Source organism: Lathyrus oleraceus, chromosome 5, assembly GCF_024323335.1.
Source record: "Lathyrus oleraceus cultivar Zhongwan6 chromosome 5, CAAS_Psat_ZW6_1.0, whole genome shotgun sequence".
NCBI lineage: Eukaryota > Viridiplantae > Streptophyta > Magnoliopsida > Fabales > Fabaceae > Lathyrus > Lathyrus oleraceus.
Genome location: NC_066583.1, coordinates 111,005,303 through 111,024,939, shown reverse-complemented (window position 1 = coordinate 111,024,939; position 19,637 = coordinate 111,005,303).

Below are 19,637 nucleotides of genomic sequence, written 5' to 3'. Positions count from 1 at the left end.
ATTTCCTAAGGGAAAAGGTAAATCGATGTGAACTTGAAGTGAAACATTGCTCGAGTTAAGCACAATTGGCCGATATTTTCACCAACTGTGGTATCATGAGCCTTTGGTTCGAGTGAAGGAGGCGACTTACTTCTATTGAAATTCCCGTAGAAGGTGTCCTGTTGAAAATTGTCAACGACGGTACAAGTGTATGTGGATAAAGGAAGCTCCCACTTGAGAGGGAGCATTATGGATAAACTCAGACTTGAGGAGGAGTGTTGAGAATAACAAGTGCGAGTAGTGTGGGGAAGTCCTACATTGGTTAGAAATGTGGAGACTTTAGCATTTATAAGTGGAAGAGCCCACACATCTATAACCTTAAGGTTTTGGATGAGTATATGGTGTGTCTCTCACAAAGGTGTGTTTCTCATAATAGAAGTCCCCAAAGTAAAAAAAATATTCCCTCATGTTGACCCCCCGAATTGACACCAACACATATGACATACTAGGCATATAGTAATAGAAGTACATGAGGTCAAAATTTGTCTCTAATGTGAAAATTTAGTTGAGTCGGCCTCTCATATTTTTATTATTTGTGAATTAATTTTTTCTGTGTGGTATAGGATATTCTAGTGGTTGAGTTGGTAGGTGGATCTTCCTAGAGATCATAATTTTTTTTTAGTATTTCTTCTCTTTAGACGTTAGGACTAAATTTATGGACAATTTTGTTATGATCTGATACTCTATAGTGTGGTATATTTGGAGAGTTTGTAATGATGTCATCTTTAATGGTGTTTCAAAATCTATGAAAGATGTGGAGGAGACGAGTATGTTTTTGGCCTAGAAATGGTTTCTAAGTAGATCAAAGATAAACTCTTGTACTTTTTCTATTTGACTTCAAAATCCTATCATCTGCCTTAGTTAAAATGGATAGAGCATTTGTCTTGATTATGAGATTGATATTGATTTATAATTTTGGTTGATTTATTGATGGTAGTACTGTCGATATGCACTCTAGCCTAAATCTTATAGAGTTAGATTTTTAACTGCTTGGACTTTGTCTGGACTTTTATCTGCAGAGTTTCTATGCTTTTGTTTAATTTGTTGTTTTGCTGGTCGTTGATTTATTTATTTATTTATTTGTATTTTCAGTAATCCATGGGTCACTTCTTATGCTTTTTAATTTATTTATTTTTACTTTGGTAGTTATCACATTTTATTAATATATTATTTTTTGTCACTAAATAAATTTAATATAAAAACAAATTAAAAAATATTATTACCAATTTCGATATTTTTTTTAAAAAAAAAATCTCTTAATATAAATGTATTTCTATTTAATTTTAAAAACATATAAAATAATTATTGAAATGAAAATTAATTGAATTAGATCTAAATCAAAATATAAATAATCATTTGTCATCCGTCAAATATAAATAAAAATTAGCAGAAAGATTATTTTTCGTGAGTAAAAACATTATTCTTTGTGACGGCTAAGTTAAATTGTATCACTTGAAAAGGATGGATACTAATATGTAGAGGTTATCTATGTCAAAAGAAATAGCGGTTATATTTAATTAAAGTGTGACAAGACAATCATTTTATAAGGTTTTATTTAATCAAAATTTAATTTTAACACATTTTAGATCTTGTGCAATAGTCAATCTTATATGTCTTTAAAGACAGTGGTATTAATATGTTTTTTTAATTTTTTATTTTTTTTATTTTGCAAAGCGTTTCAATTCATTTTACATATTTTGCAATCCATAGTTAAGTAATAAAACTATAATAATATGATAATGATAGTTTAATCTTCTATCACCTGTCATTAGTAGAAGGGTGTGTTAGCTATCGAACTGTGCTTTTGGATGTCTTAAAAGTCAGAGATAGAAATGAAATGAGCATTAATAAAATATGATCTTATAAGGATAACATCGGCGCAGTATATATATTCATGTCAATTATCAAAATAATGATGGCATATATAATAGTATTGAAATAACAAATGGATGACCCTTTTAGATTTTAGATCCTCTTTTGTAAAACAGTTATAAAAATTAAAGATTATCGTTGAGGAACAGATTATAGGTAGGTGGTTTCAGTTCTGCACCAAGTTGTTTCTTCTTATTTTTCTTGTCTTGGAGGTATGGGGTAGGTCTAAATTTTCTTGACATTGGTTTAAATCATGCAAACGGAATAAAATAACATCATCAGTTTTTCAAATTTTGAGGCACTCAATTTAATTGTATAGTGTGTTTATTATCCCTCACTTTCTCTTTTCATAGCTACTCTTCATATCAAAACTTAAATTGTTTAATTACTTTGATCCCCAAAAAAAACCTATCTATGTCTGCGCATAGATTATAAAAATTCTTTTTTTTTTAAATAAGAGATATTAAAAAAAAATGCTAAAAGAAAGGATGTTCATCAATGGAATGGTGATTGTTTAATGGGTTGGTTGATCTGACTAAGAAAATCAAAAGGATCAATCTTGTTTTTAAAGTGGATTTTGAAATAACGTAGGATTCTCTTAGGCGGAGTTTCCTAGATTATATATTTATCATATTTAAGTTTAGTGATGGAGATCTTGAAAGTGTCTCCTGCATATAAGGTGAAAAACGCATAATTTTCAGGTATTTAAATCAATTGTCGCTCTCAAATCACTTTTCATTCTCTTTCTGACTTGAACGTTGGGGTATTAACTTTGCAGATCAGTCATCACTCTGTTGCACCAGAAACTCAGATTCACCACAATGAAACATTACTACATCATTCATCGAACAACTCTGGTTCCACCAACGGAATAGTGGCGTTGTCCGTGAAATTTTCACATTTTGATCTCCTCTAATCCAAATATTCAAATCTCTCTTTCTAGAAGGTCTAGATCTCGCTTCTTGATCTTCTCCATTGGAGTTTGTTGATCTCATTCAACCTCCATCATATTCATCCTTATACTCGTCAACAATTGTGGCATCCATCCACTTGACCTGTTGTTCAACGGCAAGTCGTCGTTGCAACTACTAATCCTCTAAACCCTAAATCTTAAGCCCTAAACCCCAAAGTCATTTCACGGTGAATTTTCAAACGTGGGCGAATTCTCTCAATTCATCAATCAAGTCCATCGGCGCACATTCCAATCATACTTTATTTCCCTTTTGATTAAATTGGAAGCGTCCCCATGAGAGCATGTCAATCTCTATAGGTAACATGGCCTCTACTCCATATACCATGGAGAATGGAGTTTTCTTGGTAGTAGAGTGGAAGGTGGTGTGATATGACCACAATATTTCGTGGAGAAGTTATGCCCATAAGCCTTTGGCATCGCCAAGCTTTTTCTTGAGTCTCTTCATAATTACTTTGTTTGTTTATTCGGCTTACCCATTGGCTTGTTGTTTTACAAAAGATACGAACTTTGTTTGCACTCCTAAATCTCATCAAAAGTCAGTGACCATAGCGTTGGCGAACTCTTTTGTAGTGATTTTTACGATAACTTTTGCCTCTATCCACTTTGTGAAGTAATCTTCACCCACTATCAAGAACTTCAGTTGGCATGGAACTTAGGGGAATGCACCTATGATATGCACCCCCACACTAGTATAAATTCAGGGTGTCGTCATTGACTGGAGAATCTCGACTGGGCATGGTGAAGGTCAGCATTCCTCTGAAACTGATGACACTTCTTGACGAAGGTGATGTTATCCTTTATCGGGGTAGGCCAATAGTATCATGCCCTTAGAAACTTGTGGGTGGGTGTTTTTCCACAAATATGACTAATTCAGGATCCTTTGCGTGCTTCGGCTAATAGCATAGTGGTTTCATGCTATCCCAGACATTGTAGTATTAAAGGCACAAAGTGTTACTCATCGTGAGATGAGTCTAAAAGATGGGAAAGGTTTGTTCTTGATCCATTGGTGTCTGAATTCCCATGTATTTGAGACAAAAATTAAGAAAGAAACGACTAAAGGTGTGTGGGATACTCTTAAGAGGTTGTATGGCGGGGATGATAAATTAAATAAAAACAAGTTGTAGTCCTTGAGGAAACAATATGAGAAATTTCATATGAATGATGGTGAAACAATTACTAAGTTCTTCTCAAAATTGGTAACTTTGACCAATCAAATGAAGTTGTGTGGAGAGAATATTTTTGAACTACAAAAAATGGAGAAGTTTCTAAGAGCTCTTCCTGTCAAGTTTTATCACGTTGTTGTGGCCATTGACGGGTTCAAAGATTTATCTAAAATGAAGCTTGAATAATCACAAACATCTATTAATGCTCATGAGTATATGCTAAAATAGAGAAATTCAGATAAGGCGTATGAACAAGCTTTGTTGGCCAAAATTTCAAGAAAATGAAAGAAGACTCCTCACAGAACAACAAATGCAAAGAAAAATGGAAGAAGGTGTGAAATGTAAATAATGGTGCAGGCAAGAACTCGAGAAGTTAGGGTGAGGCAAGCAAGAATCGTGCTCCTCGCAATCAAAAATTCAAAAAGAATGTGGAAATGGGTGAAGTCAAATGCTATGTTACCCCAAAAAAAATGGACACTATGTTAAGGATTGTTACTTCAACAAAGAATTGAAGGAGAATGACAATGGTGTAACACAATTTGCTCATACTGGTAGTAATGACTCAGAAGAAGTCATTTCAATGGCTAGTTCACAGTTGGCTCAAGACAAAATCAATGTTTGGCATCTTAACACATTATGTAACAATCACATAACTAGAAATAAAGAATGTTTCATCAAGCTTGATGAGTCGATGAGGGGGTTTGTTATATTTGCAGACAATGGTATGGTGACATTAGAAGGAATGGGAAACATTCTTGTAAAGTCACTAGGAGGTAATAGATACCTTTTAACCTTAATAGATGAATTCACTAGATATATGTGAATTTACCTGTTGGAGAAGAAACGTGAGGTGTTCACCAATTTCAAGAGATTCAAGCTTCTAGTTGAGAAATGGATTGAATGTGCAACCAAAAGGTTGAGAACAGGCAGTGGTGGTAAGTACACCACAATTGAATTTACTCGGGTTTGTGAAAAATAAAGGATTAAGCATGAAGCTATAAAACCTTACACACCTCGTCATAATGCCATCATTGAGCGAAAGAATAGAAGTATCTTGAACATGGCTATAAGCATGCTCAAGCAAAAGCAGATGCCTGTTATCTCAATTATTGTCAGTATCATCAATAAATGTCTAACAAAGAATTTACACAACAAAATTACTTATGAAGCTTGATATGGGCTAAAATTAAGTGTTAGACATTTCAATATTTTTCAGTTTATTATGTTACAAACATGTACCTGAGCAACTCAAAAGAAAACTTGACGATAGAGCCATGATTTTGGTTGGCTAGCATTCCACATGTTCCTACAAGTTGTTCTCAACAATTGAGAGGGTGGTTATTAATAAAGGTGTGGAATTTGATAAAATAAAGGTTGGAACTAGCTCAACTCAATACAGGAAGATGAAATTTCAAATCACATTAGAACCCAGCTCGAATACTAATTTACAAGTAACTTAGAACATAAGTTACCCAACAAAATATTTATGTAACATAAAAATTATTCAAAAATCTAAAACAAGATAACTTTTTTATCAAACTCTTGAAATTATAAACTCCGGCTCTATCCTCACACAATTCTAGTCAAAAGTATTCCTCAATAAATTAAACAAGTAAGATAAACCATGGCTTTTCTGTTGGGTTTGAGCTCTCTTCCTATGTGGAGAAATGCTCAAATATGATTAGCTCATTTTTCTCACTTATTTAAGTGGATAGGATCAATTTATGGTTGAGAGAGATAGAGAGAAAATAAGGATTCAAAAGAGATAAAGGAGGAGATAAACTTATTCCCGTTTTTCTAAAACTAATCTCACTAAATCGACGATCTCCGATTTGTTAACTGTCGGATCGAGCTCAAATTTGGAGGTCAGGTTTGTAACACATGTATCTAATTTTTTACCGTTCATAATTTCAAAACAAGGTATGAGGTGACAGATATCTGCTTCGCATTGAAGTTGCAAATTTGGGAAATTTTTCATCTTTTTGATTCTTATTTGTAAGCTAGTTTGCTTTGTGATTTGCAGTTGTTAGCACTAGTTTATGAATCATTTTAAGACTCTTTTGTACCCTTAATTGATTATAGTGGAGTTATTTCTTTGGTCTGGACGAATTATGGTTTTTACTCTCATATTGAGGGGTTTTCCACGTTAAAAATATTGGTGTGGTTTTGTGTCTTTATTTTTTCGATTTGTCGTCTTATATTTGTTGTTGATCCTTAAGGTTCCTACAAGTGTGGGGAAATTTATATTCGCTGCTTATTAGTCTATTATTGTGTTTCAATTTCCCATCAGAGTGGCATTAGGGTTCTCGGTTAAGGGCTATTTTACTTTTTTGAATGATGGAGTCAAATACAAAGATGAAGATGGTATTGTTGAATGGTTATAATTACCATTTATGGAAGGGCAAGATTAAATACTTACTATTTGTGAAGAAACTGCATTTACTGGTTTTTAGTTCCACAAAGTTGGAGTTTATGTCTGTTGAGGTGGGAGTTTGAACATCAACAGGTATGTGGTTTTATTTGACAATATGTAGAAGATAATATTTATAATCATATTGCTAATGAGACACATGCAAAAACTTTGTGGGAGAAGATAGAGACCTTGTATGCCTATAAATCAGGGAACAATAAACTGTTCTTGTTGAATATCTTCATAAGTTTGAAGTATAAGGAGGGGACTTCTATTTCAGATCACCCAATTCGCGATACAAGAATCTGGAGTGTCATTATTGTCACAAAACATGACACATACAAAAGTATTTCTATCAGTGGAAAAGATATAAAAAAAGGAAAGAAGGGTAAGTGTAAACAAAGAGACCATGAAGATCATGATAATTATTATGTTATTACTGCTACTAGTGACGATCTTATTATTATCTGTGATCATGAGTCTTTTAATCTTGTATCATACGAGAGCATGTGGGTAGTTGACAATGGTGCTACATTGCATGTTACACCAAGGAAAGGATTTCTTCACATCTTACACTTCTGGTGATTTTGGAGTGTTGAAGATGGGTAATGATATTGTATCTAAGGTAATTTGTGTTGTTGATGTTTGCTTGATAACCAACACGGGAACGCAATTGTTTCTTAGAGGTGTCAAACATGCTCCAGATGTTCACTTTAATTTGATCTCTATGCATATGCTTGATGATTGTGGTTATAATAATCACTTTGGTTATGGAAAATGGAAACTCAATAAAGGTAACTTGGTTATGGCTAGAGGGGAAAAGCTTTCTAAATTGTATTAGAAAAAAGATCTGGATGTTAGGGATAGTGTGAATTCTATTGACATGGAAGCATCTTTGTGGCACCGAAGACTTAGTCATATTAGTTAAAAGGTGCTGAATGTTTTGGCCAAAAAGGATGTTCTTCCTAGATTAAATAATGCATATTTGGAGAAGTGTTCTCATTCCATGGCTGGTAACCAAACTAGAGTCTCTTTCAAGGGACATCCTTCCTCAAGGAAGTCAAAGTTGATTCAATTTGTATATTATGATGTTTGTGGTTCATTAACGGTAAAATCCTTTAGTGGTGCGCTTTATTTTGTTACCTTGATTGATGATTACTCTAGGAAACTATGGGTTTATGCCTTGAAGACAAAAGACCAACTGTTGGAAAAGTTTAAAGAATTCCATGCTTTGGTTGAGAGGCATACATGCGAGAAGCTTAAATGTGTTCGTTCAGACAATGATGGAGAGTATTGTGGACCATTTGATTCCTATTGCAAGCAGCATGGTATTGCACATGAAAAGACTCTCCTAAAACTCCTCAATTGAATGGTTTAGCAAAAAGGATTAGTCGAACACTAATTGAGAGAGTAAGGTATATGCTCTCTAAAGCTAAGTTGCCTAATCATTATTGGGGCGAGACACTTTACACGGTAGTGCATGTTCTTAGTCTCACTCCTACGGTTGCTTTGAACAGTGAAGTTCCAGACAAAATTTTGTTTGGAAAGAATGTCAAGTATGATCATTTGAGAGTCTTTGGTTGTAAGGCTTTTGTGCATATCCAAAAGTATGAAAGATCCAAGTTGGATGCAAAGTCAAAATAATATATCTTCATCGGATATGGGCAAGATGAGTTTGGTTATAGGTTGTATGATCTTGTAGGGAAAAAGCTTATTAGAAGTCAGGATGTGGTGTTCATGGAAGACCAAACTATTGAAGACATTGATAAGGAAGAGAAGGCTACACCCAAGAAAGATATCAGTTTGTCTAATGTTGATCCAGTTTGGTTACCTAGTCATAATCTGGATGCTATTGGCAGTGATGATCAGAATGGTGAGCCATATGATTATGTTGATGATCAATAACTTCGAGATGAGGTAAATATTTCAATTAATGATCGTGAATGGGAGAGCGATATGTCACAGGATGAGAATCTTGGTGAATCTCCAGAATCATCTCAAGTTCAACTTAGGAAGTCTAACAAGCAGAGACAACCTTCTACAAGGTATAATTCTAATGAGTATGTGACCTTGACTGATGAGGGTGAACCTGAGTGTTTTCAAAAGGCCATGGAAAGTGATCAATATAAAAAGTGGTTGGACGCAATGCATGATGAGATGAAATCATTGCATGATAATCACACTTATGATTTAGTGAAGTTGCCTAAAGGAAAAAGGGCTTTGGAAAACATATGGATTTATAGAGTTAAATATGAGAGCAACTTTAAGTCTCCAAGATATAAAGCCATATTAGTTGTGAATGGTTTCCATCAAAGAAAGGATGTTCATTTTAATTATATTTTCTCACATGTTGTAAAGATGTCATCAATTAGAACCGTGTTGAGTTTGGCTACTACTCTTGATTTAGAGGTTGAGCAAATGGATGTGAAAACGACTTTCCTTCATGGTGATTTGGAGGAAGAGATCTACATGAAATAACCCGATGGTTTTCAAGTTAAAGGAAAATAAGATCATGTGTGTAGATTAAGAAAGAGTTTATATAAGTTAAAGCAAGCTCCAAGGAAGTGGTACAAGAAGTTTGAGTCTATTATGTATGATTTAGGATACCAGAAGACTACATCAGATCATTGCGTCTTTGTTAGAAAAATTTCTAAGGATCACTTCATTATCTTGTTGTTATATGTTGATGATATGCGTATTGTAGGGAAAAGTATTTCTAACATTAATAGGTTAAAGAAGCAATTGGGAGAGTCATTTCCATGAAAGACATGGGAGTAGCTAAACAGATTCTTGGTATTAGAATCAAGTGTGACAGAAAAGGGAAGAAACTTTGGATGTCATAAGAATATTATATTGAATGAGTGCTGGAAAGATTCAAAATGGAAAGTTCTAAGGCGATATGAACTCCTCTTGCTACTCATTTCAAGTTGATTTCCAATCAAATTCCTTCAAGTGAAGATGAAGCATTTGATATGAAACGTTTTCCTTATGTGTCTATTGTGGGTACTTTGATGTATGTAATGGTGTGTACAAGACCAGGTATAACACATGTTATTGGTATGTTAGATTTTTGTCAAATCCAGGTAGAGAGCATTGGAATGCTGTAAAATGGATTTTAAGGTATCTTCGAGATACTACTTATGTGAGGCTTTGTTTTGGAGGAGATAAGCCTACTCTAGTAGGATACTCTGACTCTGATATGACTGGAGACATTGATTCCATAAAGTCCACTTTGGGCTACATGATTAAATTTGCAGGGGGGTTGTGGCTTGGCAGTCCAGATTGCAAAAGTGTGTAGCATTGACTACTAGAGAGACTGAGTTCATTGCAATTACCGAAGCATGCAAAGAGTTACTATGGTTGAACAAATTGTTGCAAGGGCTTTGTTTTGTTCAAGACAAATATGTGTTATTTGTTGATAGTCAAAGAGCTATTCTTCTTGCTAAGAATTCTACTTTTCATAATAGGTCCAAACACATTAATGTGAGATATCATTGCATACATGATGTTATGGATGCTAAGTTGTTGAAGTTAGCTAACGTTTGATGGTAATGGTTATGATATGATGACTAAAGCATTACCAAGAGAGAAATTTGAAGCTTGTTGTGATATCGTCGATTTGGTGATTTCCTCCACATAGTTGTGGGGGAAGGGGAGATTTTTTGGGTTTGGGCTCCCTTCCTATATGGAGAAATGTCCAAATACGTATAGCCCATTTGGCTCACTTATTTAAGTGGAGAGGATCAATTTAGGGTTGAGAGAGATAGAGAGAAAATAAGGATTCAAAAGAGAGAAAAGATGAGAGAAACTTATTTCTCTTTCTATGAAATAAGTCTCACTAAATCGACGATCCCTAATTCATTAACTGTAGGATCGGGCTCAAATTTGGACACATCATCTTTTTCCCTAGAGGGTGAGTTGTGATGTTCAGATGGTTTAGAATTTTGGACACGCGGTGGTTTTGGTATAGTTTGGTCAGTTGTGGAATATTGTGGAGGTTGATTTATAGTGACTTGTTCAACCTCATTTTGAGTAGAAATGTCAGGTTGAGATAGAATAAGATTTGGTTGAGGTTCAGGACTGATGTGAGTGGGAAATTCTTGTTCATGTTAAGGTAAGTTTTGTGGTTCAGGTATTGATTGGTCTTGGGTTACTTGTTCAGATTTAGATTAAACAGGAATGTTAGTATGAACAAGGTTTGGTTAGGGAGGGTCAATAAAAGGTGTGGTTTTAAGAGGGATGGCCTGGAGAGGCATGATGTTTAGAGGACCCAGTTCTGATGCACCATAATCAGAACTTGATCTAGAGCTAGAGACTTAGCACTAGAAACCTCAATGGGTGGTTCAAACATAAAATTGGTGGGTAATAGTTGTTCTAAACCAGAAATATAAGTTAGGTGGTTTTGACTAGAGGGAAGCTCACAAGCTAAATGATTAGTTAATTCCTCCATAACAGATGTTGTACGAACAGTTTCTTGTTGAGAAAAGTCTATGAGCATCTGAGAAATGGTAGGAGTATCTGATCCAAGGGTTGGTTAAGGGGATTAAGTGACATGGCCTAAAGATAGGTTGTGGTCATGTTGTGGTGAAGGTGTGTGTTTAAAAGAGGGTTTTGGTGATTGAGGTGGTGTTGGTGTGGGTGATTTATTCATGAGAGGGGAATTGGAAGAATTTAAATTATTATTTGAGATAGAGTTCAAATGAATACATGTGGGTGTAGTTACTACAACATTTGAAACATGTATAACTTCTTCCTCATTGGCCTCAAGAGACTGAGCAACAACTTATTCTGTCATAACAGAAATACCAATGCCAGAAGGACCATCAGTTTCCTTATCCATAGGTTATGCTTGCTTCGATAAAGTTGCAGCAATAGAAGGCTTCTCCACAGCCTTGTTGAGTAAAGCATGTGCAATCAATATTTCTCCTTCTTGAACATCTTTAGTACAAATGTTTAGATAAATCTTATTCACAACCCTTGTCCTCTTAAGCAAAGGTCTTACATCCTTTTCTTCTTTTTCACCATCAACAGATGGTAGCACCATATTCCTCAACTTCTTCTTCTTAATAGGAAATTCAGAAGTGGTTGTCTTCTAAGGTGGCTTGTCAGTAGCTCCACACCTAGTCTTGGTAGGCATCAAGACAGTTGTGGAGGCCACTTCTTGAACCTCCTTTTGAACTTCTGTCAGTTGTACAACCTTCCTTTTAGATGGTTTCTGAACCACCTTTTCAATTTCAGAAGCAACTTGCTTCCTAATTCTTGAAGGCTTGTACATACCATCTTCAGGAGCTTCAAGAATGTCCTCCATGGTTAGAGTTACTCAGTATGTTCCTTGATAATCTTGATGTATTCAAAAATGACTCCAGGGTTGTCCAGCTTAGAGATGGCTGGAAAGTCATTAATATACCCAGTCATATCATTCTTGATCCTGAGGCTTACAAAGGGATGACTCACTTCCTTCTTCTTGATAATGTTCAAATTTCCCAACATATCAGTTGAGAGAATATTCCTATATATCATCTCCATGTCTTCGTTAGCACCAAAACTCATTAGAGTCTCCACCAACCTACTCTGATGAAATAGTTTAAAAAGAAGCCTTGCATAAAGGATATTCTTCTTATTGTGTTTTTTGCTTTCCTTGATATCCTCACACAAGTGATGAAAGATGTAAGCATGAAGATTGATCATCTCCTAGTTGACCAAGAACCAGATGAAGTTCTTATGGTCCCAATAGATCTTCATACTTGAGAAATGAATGTTGCTTAATCACACCAGATTCAAGAATGTTATCTTTGGTGTTCAAAGTAAATCTACCAATGTTGTCCATATTTAGAAGCTTTGTGATGTGACTCTGAGTAATAGTCACATTGACCCCCATAACACTAGATCTGATTTCAATCTCCTGGAACTCTTCCAGACCCATCTCAGCCCTTGATTTTCCTTTGATTTTTCCATTTTCTACGATCTTCTTATTCTTTTCAAGAGCAGCTGAACTTTTATCATACACTTGATCTCTAACCCAAAAATCCTTAACCAAGTAAGGAAAGGTAGGACCATTCATCATTTCAAAATAGTGCATCCACCCTTGAGCTTCAAAACAAGCTTTAAGGGGAATCCATTAACCCTAAAAGACTCAAAGTCCACAATCTGCTCAACAATCAACTTTAGGTCATCTTCTCTAAGTGTTAAGGTTCTGGGCTTGATTTGGAGAGCCTTGCTAGAGTTTACCACCATTGGAACAGGATTTGATGAAGATGTCATTGCAATGTACTTAGGGTTCTAGAGAGTTTTTTTTAAATGGTTATTTTTCTTAGGAGGCTAGAGAATGAAAGTGTTGGTAGTGAAGAGAGAGAGAGAGAGTGTGTGTGTGTGTGTGTTTGTGTGTGTGTGTGCGCGCGCATATGTGTGCAGTAATGAAACGTCTAAGTGCCTTTGAGTGTAAAAAGGTTTTTATTTTGAAAGAAACACATACTAATGACAAATGGGCGCTATACCCAGCATTCAAAGCATTTACATCATTAACCACCAGTTATTATCCATCACCTGAAAAACCAAGTGTCAGAAAACCTTTCAAATTCATGACACATAAGTGGACATGTGTCAAAAAAAATTCCCTCTTATATTCTATCAGAGGAAACTAAGCAAATTCTGAGCATTAGAGGTTGTGTTGCATTAGATGTTATTATTCATCAGAAAACGGTTCTGAGCTTCTAAGAACAATAGTTTTTTATCATCATCGGACTTTGATCCTTCATTCAGAAGCAAACACCAATCTTTAACAAAACGTTTGTTTATATTCTTTTTTATAAAATCAAATCTTTCAATAGTAAGGGGTTTTATAAATATATCAGCCCGCTGATGATCAGTATCAATGAACTGAATATCTATCACACCCTTCTGAACATAGTCTCTAATAAAATGATGTTTTATTTCAATGTGCTTTGTTCTAGAATGTTGAATAGAATTCTTTGTCAAACAAATAGCAACAGTATTATCATACAAGACTGGAATATTGTTTCCACTTATCTGGTATTCTTCCAACAGATATTTCATCCAAAGTAGTTGTGTGCAACAACTTGCAGTTGAGATGTATTATGCTTCTCCTGTAGACAAAGCAATAATTGCTTATATTTTACTATCCCAGGATATTAGGTTTTCACCTATGAATTGAAAACTTCCACTAGTATATTTTCTCTCAATCTTATCCTCATGATAGTCAACATCACATAATCCAACTAGCTTATAATCTAGGTATTTTTTATAAAGCAACCCTAGATTGGTTGTTCCCCACATATACCTAAAGATTCTCTTAACAGCTATTAAGTGAGGATCTCTAGGATCTGACTGAAATTTTGCACATAGACAGATACTAAATAAAACATCTAATTTAGAACTTATTAAATAAAGAAGAGAGCCAATCATACCTATATATAGCTTCTGACAGACATTGGTTTTGTTTTCCTCTTTGCTCATGTTGTAGGTTGGATGCATAAGAATGCTCATGATCTTGCAATCATTAAGCTTAAACTTCTCCAGAAGATCCTTTATGTACTTAGTTTGATGAACATAGATTCCCTCTTTGCATTGATTGATTTGAATACCAAGGAAGAACTTTAGCTTTCCCGTCATACTAATTTCAAATTCAGCTTGTGTTGTCTTAGAATTCTTGGCAAAGAAAATCATTAGTTGAACCAAATATAATATCATAAACATAAACTTGGACAATTAAGATATCATTCTTAAGTGTCTTTCTTAAGAGTGTAGTGTCAACTTCCCTTTATGAAATCCATTTTCTAACAGAAAATTACGCAGTCTCTCATAACAAGCTCTAGGAGCTTGTTTGTGTCTATAAAGTGATTTCTTAAGTTTGAAAACATGATTTGGGTGGAATGATTCCTCAAACCTAGGTGGTTGTTTGGCATACACTTCTTCATAAATAACTCCATTTAAGAATTCACTCTTAACATCCATTTGGTATAAAATAATGTCATGATTAATATCATAAGAGAGAAGTAACATGATTGCCTCTAACCTTGCAACAAGTGCAAAGGTTTCAGAGAAATCTATACTTTCTAGCTGATTGTAACCTTGAGCTACAAGTCTAGACTTATTTATGAATACCCATTTTAATCCAATAATGTTCTTCTACAAAGGTTTGGGTACCATATTCCAGACATCATTTCTTTGAAACTGATTCAACTCTTCTTGCATAGCCATAATCTAACCATCATCAGAAAGTGCCTCATCAATAGAAGTAGGTTCAATCAGGGAGAGTAGTCCTAACACATAATTCTCTTCTTTGAAGTAAGACCGTGTCTTTCTAAGACTATCTTTGTTTCCAAGGATTAACTCTTATGGATGAGAAGACTTGTACTTGAAGGTCTTCTTGGATTGTGATGCATCTGAGGAGCCATCTTGAGCTTCTTCATATTCTTTATCATTTTGATTAGCTTTTGAGGTAGGATTAACTTATGGATCACCAGATTTTGAAGTTCTGATGGCTTTTGAGGATCCAACTTATAATGGATTGCGAGCTTCTGGACCTTTAGCTCTTGATGTGTCTTCAGATACACAGATTTCTGAAAAAATTTGAACTAGCTCTGACATTTTATTGGCGGGCTATTTTTGATTAAATTTAATGTGTATTGATTCTTCAACCATATTGGTTTTAGAGTTATAGACCCCGTATTCCTTTGAGTGTTCAGAGTATCATAAAAATATACCTTTTTGAGCTTTGGAATCAAAATTCTTTTGATAGACTTTATTGTTTGGAATGTAACATGTACATCTAAACTGATTAAAACAAGAAATTCTTGCCTTTCTTCCCTTGAACAACTCATATGATGTCTTATTCCGAGTAGGTCTAATATAGATTCTATTCTTAACATAACATGATGTTTTTACAGCTTCTGCCCATAAGTACTTTGGTAAGTTATTTTCATGGACCATGGTTTTGGCCATTTCTTATAAAGATCTATTCTTTCTCTCTACAGCTCCATTTTGTTGTGGAGTTCTAGGAGAAGAGAACTCATGGAGAATTCCATGTTTTTCACAAAAAAAAAGTTCAAATGGTTCAAATTCACCATCATGATCACTTCTTACCTTTAAATGTTTTTATTCTTTTTCAGTTTGTACTTGTATGTAGAAGATGTTGAACACATCATATGATTCATCCTTGGTTCTAAGGAATTTAACCCAAGTCCATATGTTATAGTCATCAACAATGACTAGACCATATTTCTTCCCATTAATTGATGCAGTACTAACAGGACCAAACAAATCAATGTGAAACAGTTCTAAGGGTCTAGAGGTAGAGACAGTGTTTTTAGATTTGAAATAATTTTTACTAATTTTCCTTACTTGGCATGCTCCACAAAGAGCATCTGAGTGATAATTGAGGTCTGAAAACCCTTTAACAAGTTTTAACTTGCTAGGTTTAGAGATTAATCTTCAATTAGCATGACCTAACCTTTTGTGCCAGAGCCACTTCTCATCACTCACTGATAGAAGGCAAAATACCTTCTGATCAACCAATTCATAAAAACTAATTTTATAAACATTTCACTTTCTCTTACCTTTGAAAATTATGGACTTGTCAGATTCATTCATGACTACAAAGTTGTCCTTATTAAACATTAATTCATAACCACTGTCACAAAATTAAATAATGCTCAGTAGGTTATATCTAAGTCCATCTACAAGCCAAACATTATTAATTGAAATAGAGGAGTTATCAATAGTGCCCATACCAATGATCTTTCCTTTCTGGTTTCCTCCAAATCCCACAATTCCTCCCTCTTTCAGAGTTAGGGTTTGAAATATAAGTCTTTCTCTTGTCATATGTCGTGAGCAACCATTATCTAGGTACCATGACTACTATTTTGCTTCTTCCTTGAAGCATATTTGTAGCAAAGACAATTTGAGGTTTAGATACCCATAATCTTATGGGTCCTTTATGGTTAGTTCTAACAGGTTTCTTCTTGTTTTGTATCTTTTCTCTCATGTGATAGGGCTTCAGATCATTCAAGACTTTGATTTGAAAGTTTTGTTGTCTCGAATGGACCTTGGCCTTAGGTTTTAAACCTTTCAGAACCTTAGCTCTTGATATCTTAGAGTATGGCTTCTTTAGAACCCTTGACTTTAGAGTCATAGGTTCTGGTTTCTTTAGAACCCTTGACTCAGCAATTTTAGGTTTTGTCTGATTCAAAACCTTTGCATTCTCAGCAGCAGGTACAAAATAAGAGTTGGGACCTTTTTTAGCAGAGCTTGAAGAGGAAGGATTTGTTGGTTTACTCAAGGTTTCAAACCTTGGATTAAAATATTTTTGTGAGTAACCAAGACCTTCCCATTTGCTTCTACTTACTCCATAAATCATGGAAGCAAGTTTAGTTCTATTTAAGCCATTTAAGATAAACTCTTGAAGATCCCTTTCATGCTCATCAAGAGATTTATCAGACACTTTCTTTACTAGAGCAATATGATCCTTCTCTAGAGCTCCATTTATTACTTTGAACATAATTTAATTATTCTTTCAAAAGATTATATTGCTCTTTCAGTATTTTTCATGTGTATGGCTTTCTCTTGACATCTTTCCATGAGATCTTGAAATAAAAGTAATTAAATGAGAATGATATAGATTAGAAAACACCTCATCCTCAGACTCTGAACCAGAATCAGAGTCATATTTTGCTTCATAAGATGTAAGTGACATTAAGGCAAGATTGGATTTCTCTTCATCCTATTCAGAGTCTTCTTCATTGTAAAGTTCATCCCATGTTTCCATGAGACTTTTCTTGAATTTTTTTATGAAGCTATCTTTTTGAAAGCTTCCTTTCTCTGATTTGTCCTTTTGTAGTTCAGGACATTCAGCAATGAAGTGACCAAGCTTCTTGTAGTTGAAGCATCCTTTCTGATCATCCTTCTTTCTTTGGAACCGGACTATTTGAAGCCACTTTTCTTCCAGAGAATCTCTTATTCTTCTTGGCCATATACTGAAACATTTTGATGATAAAGGCTATTTACTCATCATCTGGGTCAACTTCAGAACCTTCTATATGAGAAGCTTCTTTAGACTCCTAAACTTGAGGAGCCTTGATAGTTTTAACAACATATTTCAAAGCAGAGGCTTTGACTTTCTGACAGGTTCATCTGAATTGAGCTTCATCTCATGGCTATGAATATTACTAATAAGACTTTCAAGACTTAATGTGTTTAAGTATTTACCCTCCTGAGTAGCTATCACTTTAGGTCTATATCTGACATAAAGACTCCTAAGAATCTTATTGACATGATCAGATGTAGTGTAGCTCTTGTTCAGAACTTGAAGTCCGGATACAATAACTTGAAACCTAGAAAACATAGTTTCAATGTCTTCATCATCCTCCATTCTGAACAACTCATATTGTTGAACCAGAAGGTTAGTCTTAGCTTCCTGAACTTATTGATTCCCTTCATAAGTAGCACATAGGTATTTGAAATGGTCTTAGTTGTAGATTTATCAATGAATTAGATATACTCAGGATGAGGTAGAGCATCAACCAAGATGCCTCTAACTCTATGATGTTTTCTATAGATCTTTTTATGAGCTGATGTGAGAGTTTTTCTATCATACACCATTCCAACTTCGTTGACTGGAATATCAATGTCATCTTCTAGAATATCTCGCAACTCATCATCAAGACCTATAATATAAGTATATATCTTGTTATTATACCATTTAAACTTAGTAGAGTCTCCACTAAAAGTTGGAGGTCTAGCTGAATAATTGTTCTTTTTTGAATTGCTATAATCATAATTTATAGCAGCGTGTGGATTAGAAATACCACTTCTAGATTCAGAAACACCAGACATGATTCAATATGTTTTTCTCTAGATTTTTTTTGCACCGATGTTAAGTGTTAAGCACAAACTGTGCTCTAATGTCAACTGAAGGTAAGAAAAACACAAGAATGGGGTTGAGTTGTGTTGACTTTTTATTTCTTTTTAAAACTCTTGGTCAGATTATAAACACAACGTTGTAGAATCTGATTCAGTCAGAGGTAGGCAACGGATATAAAATGAAAGAAACACACAGAATTATCCCAGTTCCTCTCACAACTTGAGAGTAATCGAGTCTCCTTTTACTTACAAGATATTTGAACTATAATCACATAACATTACATTTTGCTCAAGCACACAAACAAGAGACTTCATTTGCTCAAACATTAAAGTAGGAGACTTCTATGCTCAAGCACATAAGCAAGAGGCTTCCTTTGCTCAAACACTAAAGTAAGAGACTTCATTTTCTTAAGCATGCAAGCAAGAGACTCCTTTGCTCAAGCACACAAGAAAGAGACTTCAAATGCTCAAACACATAGTAATATACTTCTAACAATCTATCGAGCAGATAAATGATTGTTGGGAAAATACACTTGATTTTTTATCAGAAGTGTATAAAGAATACAACACAAATAGACTCTTTTAGACTTAGGGATTTCTAAGATTTACAAGAATAAGAAATTCTAAGTTCACATTGCACTTTTTCTTTGACAGGGTAACTTCTCTTTGAGTGTGAATTGGTATATATTTCTTCAAGTCTTTAGCTCCTTAAATAGAGAAGAAAATAGTCGTTAAAGATGCAACACAGTTGAGTCCTTTGAGAAAATTCAAAAAAGACGTTGGGATGTTTCACCAAATAGTCAGGTTAGGTGAACGCTTGTTTGAAAATTCTTTGCTACAAAAGGAATTAGCAGTTGTATCCCAACAGACTCTATAAAAAATAGAGTTTAAGTCTTCACGTGATAAAGTAGACTCAGAGGTTGATAGTGACTTATTAGAGTCACCTTTGTCCTTGCGCTTTGACTGGCTCAGGTTCTGATCATCAGAAGCAGACTTCTCCACAGTCTGATTTTTAGAGGTTGACTCCTTTAGACTCTGATCTATAGACGTTGACCTCTTTAGAAGATGACTTTTTCAGAGTCTGGTCTTCAGCTTCTGATCCATCAGATTTTGGTCTTTAAGCTTCTCATTGAATGTTCATAGTCAGAACCAATACTTGGATTTTACATGAAATTTTAGTCTAGGGTCCGGGACACTTCAACAAACATTAGTATACCTAATTATTTTTTAACTGCTTTGTTATCATCAAAACCTGAGGGATATGAGACAAATCAATTTTATTCCAACAATCTTGACTTGTTGT